This window comes from Pleurodeles waltl, chromosome 3_1 (assembly GCF_031143425.1).
Source record: "Pleurodeles waltl isolate 20211129_DDA chromosome 3_1, aPleWal1.hap1.20221129, whole genome shotgun sequence".
NCBI classification, from domain to species: Eukaryota; Metazoa; Chordata; class Amphibia; order Caudata; family Salamandridae; genus Pleurodeles; species Pleurodeles waltl.
In genome coordinates this window covers 1,568,876,617-1,568,890,588 of record NC_090440.1, presented here as the reverse complement: position 1 = coordinate 1,568,890,588, position 13,972 = coordinate 1,568,876,617, and positions in this window count along the sequence as shown.

Sequence of the window (13,972 nt, the reverse complement as noted above, 5' to 3'; positions counted from 1 at the left end):
AAAGTGGCATTTCTAGAATAGTAATATTAAATCCGACTTCACCAGTCAGTAGGATTTTGGATTACCATTCTGGCCATACTAAATATGACCTTCCTGCTCCTTTCAGATCAGCAGCTGCCACTTCACCAGTGTCTGAGGGCAGCCCCAATGTTAGCCTATGAAGGGAGCAGGCCTCACAGTAGTGTGAAAACGAATTTAGGAGTTTTACACTACCAGGACATATAACTACACAGGTACATGTCCTGCCTTTTACCTACACAGCACCCTGCCTTAGGGGTTACCTAGGGCACACCTTAAGGGTGACTTATATGTAGAAAAAGGGGAGTTCTAGGCTTGGCAAGAACTTTTAAATGGCAAGTCGATGTGGCAGTGAAACTGCACACACAGGCCTTGCAATGGCAGGCCTGAGACAAGGAAAAGGGGCTACTTAAGTGGGGGGGCACAACCAGTGCTGCTGGCCCACTAGTAGCATTTAATTTACCAGCCCTATGCACATAAAGTGCACCTTACTAGGGACTTATAAGTAAATTAATAGTCCAATCAGGTATGATTCCAGGTTACCATGTTTTAGGGGAGAGAGCATATGCACTTTAGCCCTGGTTAGCAGGGGTAAAATGCGCAGAGTCTATAAACCAGCAAAAACAGTGTCCAAAAAGTGGAGGGAGGCAGGCAAAAAGTTAGGGGTGACTACCCTAAGGCTGTCAGGTCTAACACACACACATTGGAAGGTGCACACCATGTACACCACCACATGACATCACTCACCCGATGACACAATGCTTGCACACACATCTCCATGCATCCTTCACACATGCATCGTGCCCAAGGTGTACTCACCTTTTGGTTTGGAGGCCCATACAGCAGTCTGTACTGGGGTAGGACCCATCCACCAATCGCTCCAACTCCTCTGAAGTGAAGGCAGGGGCCCTTTCCCCAGTCACACGGGCTATGGTAGGTTCCAGACAAGGGTCATAGCAGCACACGCAGTGTAGGTGTTCTCCTGTTGAAGGTGAGGAAACAAGTGAGGAATCAGATAGAAAATGGCGGTCACGTCCGCGGCGGTGTACACCGTCACCCCTGGCGCAGATACCCATTGGTCACTATACTCCATAGAGCCCCATATAATCCAATGAGGATTTGCACAGCGGTGTAAGATTGCCTTCTGCCATGACGCCCAATGTCAGCGAAGTTACCTCACTTCCACCTGTCCCTACATACAGGAAAGGCGGTCGTCATGTCATGGTGATGGACAACCATCAGATTAACATTTACTGCTTCACTGCTTAAATTTCCACATACCTTGTCATTCCCACTGTCCCATCACATAAATGCAACATGTACACTGAGGTTATGCTTCCATTGTTCAAATTGTGATAGCCTACTCACTCTTGTGTGTCTTAGGTACCTGCCACTGCAGATGAATGGGATGAGAAGATGAACCCCCGTGTACAGACCCCTTGTGGACTTGGGTACACTGGAGGACAGGCACATTAAACTGACTTATAAACTGGACAGGGCCACAATCACAGAGCTGTGTGCCCAATTGGAGCCTGACCTGATATCAGCTATCCGTCATCCAACTGGGATTCCCCCTCTTGTGTAAGTGCTATCAGTGCTCAATTTCCTGGCAACTGGTTCTTTCCAAGTGGCAGTTGGCTTGGGAGCTAGAATGTCACAGCCAATGTTTTCTATTGTTCTGGCAAGGGTCTTGTCTGCCCTCGTGAAACACATGTGCAGCTGTATTGCTTTCCCCCAGGTGGAAGATTTGGACACTGTGAAGGCAGGATTCTATGCACTGGGCCATATCCCTAATATAATTAGGGCGATTGACGGTACACATATTGCGTTAGTCCCCCCCGCCAGAACAAACAGGTGTTCAGGAATCGTAAGAGTTTCCACTCACTGAATGTGCAAATGGTGTGCCTGGCAGACCAGTACATCTTCCATGTCACTGCCAAGTATCCTGGGTCGGTGCATGATGCCTTTGTCCTGAGGAATAGCAGCATCCCAAATGTGATGGCCCAACTACAGAGGCACAGGGTGTGGCTAATACGTGAGCCATATCCCCCACTCACTGTATGTCAGCGTACGCCTTCAGGTGTTCTCCCCGTAGGATTGTGTAAGGCTACGTGTTGTCCCTCAATACTTGCAGGTGACTCTGGCTGCCAAACTTGTGGCTGCTGACCCCTGTGAGGAGTGCCAGGACAGGGGCTGAGGACCGCTATAATGAGGCACATGGGCGAACCAGAAGAATAATCAAGCAGACCTTCGGCCTCCTGAAAGCAAGGTTCAGGTGCCTCCATCTGACAGGTGGATCCCTGTGCTACGCATCCGGAAAGGTCTGTCAGATAGTAGTGGCATGCTGCATGTTGCACAAACAGGCCCTCAGATAACATGTGCTATTTCTTCAGGAGGAGGGGACTGGTGATGACCCTGTGGCAGCAGTGGACCCTGAGGACAGTGAGGATGAGGAGGCAGAGGATGAGAATGAGGACAACACAACATCAGTTATACGACAATACTTCCAATGACAAACAGGTGAGACACTGGAGCTGACCATTCCTCTTACTATTGATTTATCTTTGTGCCTGCTGCATGATGGCATTCACTTCCTTTGCATCTGAACTTACTGACACCTATAGTTTCCCATTTTCCAGATGTTGGTGATATGACAACATTGTCCTGATGTGATCACTACATACAGTTCCAGGTCATTATTTGTTAGCTATCACAGTGTTCAGGTCATTTGCACTCGATGCAACAGTTCCCACAAATGCACATTTAAGACACATAAAACACTGTTACTCAAATTGTGTTCAAGGGTGTTTACGGTAGTGCTATAAAAATGAGGGTAAAGTGCAATGGAATGGGGTGATGGTGGAGGAAAGTCCAGGGTATTGTCGCAGTCTGTTTGTAGCACAGGTCCAGTGTCAAAGAGGCCATAGGAAGAGGAGCAATGGCAGTTCAAAGTGGACAAAGTGACAGGGTGGGACACAAGGGGTACAATCAGGATAGTCACATTTCTTGGCGGTGGTCTTGGCACATGTCTCTGGCTTCTGTCTGGTTCACAGAGAACGTTTGTGGGGTGGTTCATCCTCTGCAGGGGGAGGTGTGCTGGTAGCCTGTGGGTCCTGTGGCAGGGCCTCCTGTCCACTAGCTGTAGCTGATGTTGTGGGCTGGTCAATAGACTGGCTAGTGGTAGTGGCCCGCTGTTGTACAGTCCATTCCCTCATGATGTTGGCCATGTCTGCCAGCACCTCAGCGAAGGAGATCATGGTGGTGTTGAGGGCCTGCAAGTCCTCCCTGATCAACTGATGGTGTTCTTCCTGCAGCTCCTTGTTCTCTTGCATGTTGTTCAGGATCTGGCCGATCCTGTCCTGGGGTTGTTGGTAGACCCCTAGGACATTGGTTAGTGCCTCCTGGAGTGTCGGTTCCCTGGGCCTGTCCTCCCCTGGCACACGGCGGTCCTCCCAGTGTCCCTGTTGCCCTGTGCCCCTGTCCCCCGAACGGTGTGCCCACTGCCACTGACACCAGGTCCATGATTGTCTTGGGTATGAGGTGTGGACTGGGGTCCCTGTACAGATGGGCACACTGCCGATTGACGTGTCCTGGGGACAGAGGCGTGGGGATGCTTGGGGTTAGTGTGGTGTTGGTAACTAATAGGGGAGGTTCTGTGGTGGACTGTGAGTGGGCTGGGGTGACCGACTGACCAGTGGTCCCTGATGGGCCAGGTTGTTGATCCAGATCCTGAAGTCCAGAGTTACTGTCATCACTGGGGGCATCTTCTGTTGGGTACCTGGAAAGTCGTGGCACCTCCTCTCCACTGAGAATAGCTGGGACACCTGTGGGGATGTAGGTGATGTGTCAGGCTTCATGCCTGTGACATGTTGTACATCCCTATGTTCCCCTCTATCATTGCTGTTGCCCTGCCACCTTTGTATGTGTATGGTGGTGTATTGTGTGCTTGTTAGTTCTCCATGCTGTGCATGCTTTGGTGATGGGTGTTCATGCAGGGCTAGGAGGGTTGTCCATGCATTGGTATGGCATGCAGGGCTTGGCATTGTGGTTAGTCATATGTGTAGGTACAGTGTGTGGGATGTAGTGGAGTGATGGGAGTGAGGGTGGGGTGTGAGATGGCAGGCAGGTATGGGGGTGATAAGTGTTTAATGTTGACTTACCAGTGTCCAGCCCTCCGGCTACTCCAGCGAGTCCCTCAGGATTCAGTAATGCTAAGACTTGCTCCTCCCATGCTGTGAGCTATGGGGGAGGAGGCGGGGGTCCACCACCAGTCCTCTGTATGGTGAGCTGGTGCCGTGCTGCTATGGAACATACCTTCCCCCAGTAGGTCGTTGTACCTCTTCTTGATGTTGTCCCGTGTTCTTGGATGCTGTCTCACGGCATTCACCCTGTCCACGATTCTGGGCCATAGCTGCATCTTCCTTGCAATGGATATCTGCTGGACGTGTGCTCCAAAGAGCTGTGGCTCTACCCTGACTATTTCCTCCACCATGACCTACAACTCCTCATCTCTGAAACGGGGGTGCCTTAGTGGGGCCATGGTTGTTGTGTGGTGTGTGTAAGTATGTGGGTGTTGGGTGGAGTGATTGGGTGTGCGTAGTGGAGTGAGTGAGGGATGTATGGGTGTGTGTGCATTTGTCACAGTGGTCTTGATGTCTGTCTGGTGGCAATGATTTGTATTCGTAAAGGGTTGTGGGTGTGTATTTTATAGTGGTGTGGGTGGGTGGGTGTGGTGTGTGTATGGGTGTCAGGTGTGTTTTTTTAAATTGGCTAATGTTGTGTAGTTTAGTATTTGGGTGTACATCCTGAGCGCACCAGTGTGTACCACCAATGGTTTACCGTTGTTGAATGTCCGCTGTGGTGATTCATGGGTCATGATGTAGTGGGCATTGTTCTGTTGGCGTAATGGTATGGGTGTTGGTACCGACAGTTTACCACTGACCTTCGGGCTGGAGGATTTATGTATGTGGCTCTATTCTGTCGGTTTGGTGTGTGTGTGTCATAATATGCCGAACAGATGTACACCACCACGGATGTCTGTTGGCAGCTGTCAGCGTGGCAGTAAGCGGCTTTTACCACCAATGTCATGATGAGGGCCATAGTCTGAAAAATAATTCAACATATTGGTATTAAAAGAGAAGCTAAGGTCATTGTCTTATAGTGTATGTTGGTGCCTAGTTAATACAAGATATTTAAACCCTTAAATTACATACCGATACTGGAGAGAGTTGTGCAGTTTAAGCTGATACATTTTTTTTATTTGCACTTCTACAACTTCACAACAATATCGCAACACAAGAAGTGAAGGTTAAAGAACCAGTAAATGAGAAGAACCTAGAAGATAAGGACAAGGAAATCTCTACTTATCTCTCCATCCCCTTTCCCCCCTTCAAAGCACTTCAGTCTCTAGTAAATAATCATTGGATGCTGGAAATGTTTTGGGAAAGGCAAAGGGATGTTAGTCATCATTCAGCTTATGTGAAAGTTTTGAATATCACAATAGAGTATTCTGACAGAATTTAAGTGAATGTATCTGACCTCCTGGTGCCGTAGCTTGGCTCTAAGATTCAAATGAGCTCTCATCAGAACATCCAGGCAGTCCAGCTGATGCAAGCCAGCATTTTGCATTAGATTTTAATGTAAAATACATACTCATATCTATTTTTACTGCAAGGATACATTTAATCCAGAGCATTGATAGTGATAAGTGACCGTGTTCTGTTGTTTCTGTATGCTTGCAGTAAATTCTTACCACAAGCTAGTACAAATTGTGGCATTCAGGGTAAAATGGTAAAGTGGAGAAATGGCATAGTTTTTGGCAATTTGCCTACCACACATAATGCAAAATGGTCAAAGTTACATGAATTATGTAAAACCACTGGGAGACTAAAGGTGACATTTTCATTCCCTCATTTGTTTTGTCCTTCTGGTACTCTCTCTTGCACCTCTAAACACATTTTGTAATTTTCGTTGGCTTGACTTACGGGCTTATAGGGTGAGCCTGTGGTATTGCTTTTATTGTGCGATATGCCAAGAAAAATTAGTTTTTTTGTGATTTTCAATTGAAAGTGGTCTCCTGTACTTTTGGGTATTTTACTTTTTCTAGTGCACTGCTGATGTAACGCACCTCGACTCGACCAGCTCCGATTTATGAGGTTTATTAAAATAAGAAATTCACAAGAAAAATCACCCCATCTGCGCAGCGCAGTGCAGTCTCTTGCTCCCCCAACACGATCAGCTATCTCCAACCGACGTTCGGCTCCTGCCTCGCGCCTGCCCGTGCGCCAGAGAGCCGAACCTCATAGGAACAGCAGCGAGCGAGGCTTTCCACTCCATTGTACGTGTTCTGGATGCGCAATGGAGTATGAGATATTACATTTGGTTTTCCCATTTTTTTTAACAGAAACCATCAAACATTTTGCCTTACCACAAGTACACTGGTAACTAAATACACATGGTTTGAATGGAATAACGTCATATCCTTACTGAAACAAAACCAAGACCAAAGAAAATACTCGTTTAACGATTCCTCAAAGGTAAGTTACGAGTTCTATGACTTTTCCTAACAGGCAAAGAGTTTGACCTCGTGTCTTCCACCTCACCGGGATCATGTACACTGGAGGATTTCTTCGTTTCAAGATTCCGCCCAACTTCAATTAGCGTGTCGCCAGGTTGCACAACACTATCATCTGCTGAGACTTTTGCCACTTTTCTTACGTTCCACCAAACACGTCCATTCACATGAACCGCATTACCACACACTTTATCAACCCTTAATGGTTCAGAAAACTTAGAGTCACCCTTCTTGACAAAGCTAGGCATTTTAATTTGTACCCAATCACCAACCATGAATTGAATTTCTTTTACACATCTATTCCTATCATAATATGTTTTTTGTTTAGCCTGAGCTTTCTCTATGTTAGAATGAACCTTGAGGCCAATGTCTTCCCTACATGTAGCATGTTTCACAAATTTGGATAACCACCTTGGTCTAAACAGAGTGGCAGGTTTCCTCCCTCTAAGAGCTTCAAAAGGAGAAACCCCCGTGCTCGAATGGGGCGTTGTTCTATAGAACCAAAGCATACTTTTTACAACTGCATCAACTACACACCCATTAGCCAATGCCCATTGCACACATTCACCAACCACATGGTTAAAATGCTCAACCAAACCATTAGTTTGTGGTTGGTAAAGAGAACTCTTCAAGTGTCTGATAGTACATTCATTCAGAAAACTCTCAACTTCAGTTGACACAAACTGCACTCCATTATCAGAGACAAGCTCCTTTGGAAAACCCTCCTCCAAAAAAAATCTTTAAGGAAAGACTCCACTGACTTAGAGTTAGCATCACCAACAAATCTCACATGAGGCCACTTGGAAAAGTAACCAACCACCACATAAGCATATCGTAATTTAGGTGGCAGTAGATGGAAAGGCCCATGGACCCGATGGACACTCAATAGGTTGTAGGGGAGGCGTAGAAGCTTTCAGTGTTTTATCACTGGTAGAACAAATATGACAACATTTGACTAACATTTCAATATCTTTGTCCATTTGGGGCCACCAATAGTATTCTCTCACCCTTTTCTTGGTGAGTGTGGAGCCCAAGTGACCTTCGTGCGCTTTTTCCAAAATAACAGATCTAATGACCTCAGGAGGCACAATTTTGTAATTCCTCAAAAGAATACCATCTTCAATAGATAGTTCGTCTGATACCTTGAAATAAGGCTCAGCAGACAACTCAAAACTTTTCTCATGAGGCCAACCTTCTTCAACGTATGTCAAGATTCTAGCGAGTAACTGATCATTCGTAGATGCTCTTTTCCAATCCGCTTTGGAAATGGACCCAACACGTTCTAACTCAACAGCAGCAATAAAACAACTTTCATCATGAATGTCATCTTTTTCATCAATCTCTCCAGAAACAGGATTCCTAGAGAGGTAATCTGCCCTCCATTTTTTCCACCAGAAATGTGTACAACAGAAAAAGCTAATTGCAACAACCTGGCCGCAAACCTTGCAATCCTTGATATGCTACTCTTGACGTTATTACCATTAAAAATAGTAACCAACGGTTTATGATCTGTTTGGAGTACCAAATGTATTTTCCACAGATGACATTTGAATTTTTCAATAGCCCACCAACAAGCTAACAATTATTTTTCTATTACAGAATAGTGTACTTCATTCGGTCTAAGAACCCTTGATGCAAAGCCAATAGTATATTCCTGGTTTCCATTGACTTGCGTCAAAACAGCACCAACAGCGAATTTGCTTGCATCAACGGTCAAGCAACACTTTAAATTATGATCATAAGATCGTAGGAACACTTACACTTCCCATCTTTTGTTTAATAGCGTTGAAAGCTTCCACACACTCAGCATCCCACACAAAGTCTGCTTCTGTTTTCAGTAAATCTGAAATGGGTCTTGCTAACGAAGCAAAAATTTTAATAAACCTGGAATAGAACTCACACAGACCTAAAAATGATTTGACCCGCACTTTGTCCAGAGGTGCTGGTGCTTCTACGATAGCTTCCACAAGGCCAGGTTTGGGACATACACCTTCAGCTGTCATGACATGCCCCAAGTATTCTAAAGACGTTTGCAAAAACTAAAAATGTTCTCTTTTCAATACCACACCCGCATTATCAAACACTTGCAAAACCTGTCTCAAAATCACATCATGTTCCTGACGATCACAAGCATGAATGAACACATCATCCTGAAAGACACATACTTTGTTAATGCCTTTAAGTAGAGTCAACATAATTCTTTGAAAAACTGACGCTGCCGATGCCAGACCAAATGGCATTCGCCAGTACTGGAAAGATCCCCACAGAGAAACAAAGGCAGTGAAATGTCGAGAATCAGGTGTCAACTTTACCTGGTGGTAAGCAGCTGCCAAATCAAGTTTAGTAAACAGTTTAGCTTCGGTTATGCACAAAAGCATCTCACTGATCTTTGGCAGCGGATGGGAGTCTACCTAGATTTCTCTGTTAAGTGCCCTCAAGTCAATGCACACTCTCAGTTCACCATTTTTTTTCTTAGCCACTACCAAAGTTGACAACCATAAGGAAGCTTCAACTGGTTCAATGATTCCTTTCATTCTTAAACTCTCTAATTCTCTTTCCAATTCATCTCTGACACTGAATGGTACCCCTCTCAATTCATGCTTGACCAGAATTGCACTGTCTTTTATTTTAATTTTATGGTTAAATCCTCTTATCTTGCCCAGTTCTCCAGAAAAAAACTTTGGGGAATTCATTAAGCAAATCTTCAACATCAGAAGAATCCCTTATAACAGTAACCTGGTCTCGTGTGCCTGGACGCAATACCATACCGAACAACCCTTGGTGAAACCAACCTAAAATGTTCAATACTTTGACAGCCACGTAAACCTTCCCAAAAATCTGTCGACCTTTAAAAACTAGAAAATCCTCAAAGAAACCCACTAAGTAAATCCTCCTCCCTTCATATGATACCGGTGATCTATCTGGAGGGAGCAGTTTCCGTGTACCCCACTTTTGTTCAAATAACTCCGGTGTAATCATAGTGATCCTGGCACCTGAATCTGCTGACAATCTTAGGTGCTTATCACCTACTTGAACAAAAACGTACGGGTCAATAATATGATCAGGATTACCACTTCTTATGCCATGTTCACCCACAGCCAGAATCATTTCTTGGATTTCACTCATCAATTCATCCATTCTGTCATCACCCTCAACAGCGACAACGTTGACATTGGAGTTACTACTTTTGACACTTTGACAGACTTTAGCAAAATGTCCAGTTCTGCCACAAGGTCTACACTGCACATTCTTTGCAGGACAACTCTTCCCTCCTTTCAGATGTGGTGGATAATCACACCGCAAACAAATGTTTGTTTGAAAAAACTTTTTTGAACAGCACCAGCTCCTTTGCTGGACGAAGCAAGCTTTATTCTACGTCTGTTGTCTGTCCTTTGAATCACATTAATTTGTTCCACAGGTGGATGATCCAACTCTTTAGCAGATTTAATCGCTGTTTTAATACTCTTGGCAACTCTCATAGAGTCCATTAAAGATGGGTCACCCAGGAACAACAGCTTTTGTTTGATGGATCTATCCGAACAGTGACAAATGAACTGATCACGTATTAACTGATCAGGGAAAGCTTCAAAACGACATTCTGCAGAAATTTTCCTTAAGGCAGTTATGTAAGTGTTCACGTCTTCTCCGTTTTTCAGTTCTCTCCTAAAAAACTTGTGTCTTGCTACGACCAAACTTAGTGGGGCATCAAATCTGGTGACTAATTTCTTGAGAGCTTCTTCAAGCTCTTCGCCAACCTCCATTTGAATGTCAGGTAAATGTTTAAATACAGATCGTCCTTTGAATCCTAATGAAAGCAACAACAAGCATTCTTTTCTTTCAGGTCTAAATCTTAATGCACCAATATTGGTGTGGTTTCCCCTGTCTTTTTGCCTCTACCTTCTTTATTTTTTACTATGTGCTGGATTTCGTTCTTGCTGATTTTGGTACTCTGGGTACTTTACCACTTCTGATCAATGCTAAAGTGCGGGTGCTCCATTTGTAAATTGTGATTCTGATTGGTTATCCATGATTGGCATATTTGATTTACTATTACGTCCCTAGTAAAGGGCATCATGTGTGCCGAGGTCCTGTAAATCAAATGCTTCTAGTGTGCCTGCAGCAGGGACTGTGCCACCCGCATGAGTAGCCCTGTAAACATGTCTCAGGCCTGCCATTGCAGTGTTTGTGTGTGCAGTTTTAAACTGCCATGACGACCTGCCAAGTGCACCCACTTGCCAGGCCCAAACCTTCCCTTTTAGTACATGTGCCACGTGTTGGGTGCAGTGTATTTAACCCCTTTGCTGTCAGACATTTTCCACCTCCTGTGCATAGACTTTTTTAGCTATTTGGGGTAGTTCATCCTTAGGCCCCCATAACTTTTTGTTCACATAAGCTATCCATGACAAATTTGCGTCCTGGGGATTCTAAAAGTATGCGGAGTTTCTGGGTTCCCTTGATGGGGAACATTAAATTAGCCAAAATACAGCTAAAAAATTTGCTTTTTGGGGTCAAAATGGGAAAAGTTCTACAGATGAAAATATCTGGGTTTTTTCCCTGCAAGTGGCATCAACAAAGAGTTTGCAGTGCTACGACCACCATGTTCCCAGATTTCAGGGTAGGCTAGAATCAGAAAAACACATTTTTCAAAACAGTTTGGTATTTCTGTGTGACATACCACATTTTTCCTATTTTTTGTGCTTTCAACTTTCTTCTGGTTAGTGATAGATATGGGTGTAAAAACAATGGTGGGTCCTAGAAAAATATGCAAAATTAGACAAAATTCTTAATTTAGCAAGATGTCAATTGCGTAGATCCTTCAAGGTTTCCAATAGAATATAACAGTTGAAATAAAAAATATTGAAATTGAGTTGAAAAAACAGCCATTTCTGTCTGCGTTTTCATCTGTAACTTCTTCGAGCTATGGCAGATTTATGAACGCAATGTACTGTTACATCTGCTAGACCCTTATGGTTGTGGGGATATATAGGCCTTGCACGTAAACCAAGAACCCAAGGAACCCAGAGCCTTTAAATGAGCTGCACCTTGCAATGGGTTTTCATTGTGTACCATGTATACAGCAATTCATTTGGTAAAACATAAAGAGGTATCAAGGAAATCTATGTATTTCCAAAATGGGAATAAAATATGGAGTTTAGAAGCAGAGGTTATTTGCACATCTCTGAATTTGGGGGTACCCATACTAGAATGTGAATTACAGCAAATTTTTCAAAATGACTTCTTTTGTACACACTGTTTTACATTTGGAAGGCACAAATACAGAGAAAGACAATTGGAAATAGCACTTCTATTCTGTGTTCCCCTAAGTCTCCCAATAAAAATGGTACCTTACTTGCAAGGGTAGGCCTAGTGGCCGCAACAGGAAACGCCCTAAATGCAACATGGACACATCACATTTTTACACTGAAAACTGATGCTTTTTTTTCAAGTGCCTAGCTGTGGATTTTGGGCTCTAGCTCCGCTGACACTTAGGGAAACCTAGCAAACTTGTATATTTTTAAAACTAGACTCCTGGGGAAAATCCAGGATGGGGTGACTTGCGGGGCTCTCACCGGGTTCTGTCACCCAGAATCCTTTGCAAACCTCAAAACCTGGCTTAAAAGCACATTTTGCTCACATGTCGGTGATGTAAAGTCCCGGAATCTGAGTGGAGCCAAAAACTTCCTTCCACCGATCAAGTCTCCGAATTAAAGTGGTGCCTCACTTGTGTGGGTAGGCCTAATCCCCGTGACAGGTGATGCCCCAAAATGCAAGGTAGACACATCTTTTTTTTTTTTACTGAAAACTGACACATTTTTTTTTAAAGTGTCTAGGTGGGAATTTTAGACTTTAGCTCAGCTGGAACTTAGGGAAACCTAGCAAAACTGTACATTTTTTAAAACTAGACACCAAGGGAAATGCAGGATTTGGGTGATTTGTGGGGCTCTTACCAGGTTCTGCCACCCAGAATCCTTTGCAAACCTCAATATTTGGCTACAAATATATTTTCCTCACATTTTGGTGATGTAAAGTTCTAGAATCTGAGGGAGCTACAAACTTCCTTCCATAAAGCATTCCCTCTAGTCTCCCGATTAAAATGATACCTCACTTGTGTGAGTGGGCCTAGTGATCGCGACAGGAAAGGCCTGCAACATTGACACCTCACAATTTTACACTGGAAACTGACACTTTTTTGCAAAGTGCCCAGCTGTGGATTTCGGGCTCTAGCTCAGCCAGAACGTAGGGAAACTGAGCAAACCTGTACATTTTTTAAAACTAGACTCCTACAGGAATCCAGGATGGGTTGACCTGTGGGACTCTCACCAGGTTCTGTCACCCAAAATCCTTTGCAAACCTCAAAATGTGACAAAAAAACATTTTGCTTACATTTCGGTGATGTAAGGTTCTGGAATCAGAGGGGAGCCACAAACTTCCTTCCACCCAGCATTTCCCCAAATCTTCAGATAAAAATTGTACCGCACTTGTGTGGGTGTGCCAAGCGCACGTGACAGGGAAGGGCCCAAAAGACAACATGGACACATCAAAATTATCTATTCCAAAGCTACCTGTTTTTTCAAGGGGCACCGGAGTGTTTTTAGTCCTGGGCCCTGCAGCCATCTAGGGAAACCTACCAATCCCAGACATTTCTGAAAACTTGACACCTGTGGGAGTCCTGGGAGGTGTGTCTTGCATGGATCACTCTCCATTCTGAGACAGTGGCTGTTTTATATACTTATAATTGGTGAATGTTCAGTATTCTTTGGCGTTTTATTGAGTCCAAGTTAACTGACACGTTAAACATGAGACTTGGCCAATGTTACAGCCTCAAACCTTTTTGTAAATATTTTGCAAGTCTCTAAACCGTAGTACATCAGGCACAAAGATGGCAACTTTTTCTGTAGCTTGCGTAGCCGGAAACAGTAGGTCCTATTCAGAATGGATGGGAAATCAGACTAGGTTTGAGTTTCCACAATGTCACCCAATTGGGCTTGGTAAAAAACTATTAACACATTGTAACATCAACTCAATTATTTGCTTATACATGGCCTGGGACCGTCCAGCAATGGAATAAAGCAAATAGGATGGGTTTGCACAAGAATTAAGCGACCTGAACACTAAACCACGTGTAGTAGAGGAAATAATCCTGCTGAAAAACACAGGGACTATTTCTTCCAGGTTTTCAAAAATGTGCATTGGCGGCCGCCTGGCGGGAAGCCACCCGCCAATGTCGTAATGAGGGCCTATATTGTTAAACAGTCAAATAACACTGAATCCGTTATCCAGAAGACTTAACAAACAACCTGAAGGCAAACGTTATTTATGCTTTGCAATGGACCTATTAAGACATGTAAACTGCATGCTATGTTTGATGAGCGTCTCTCA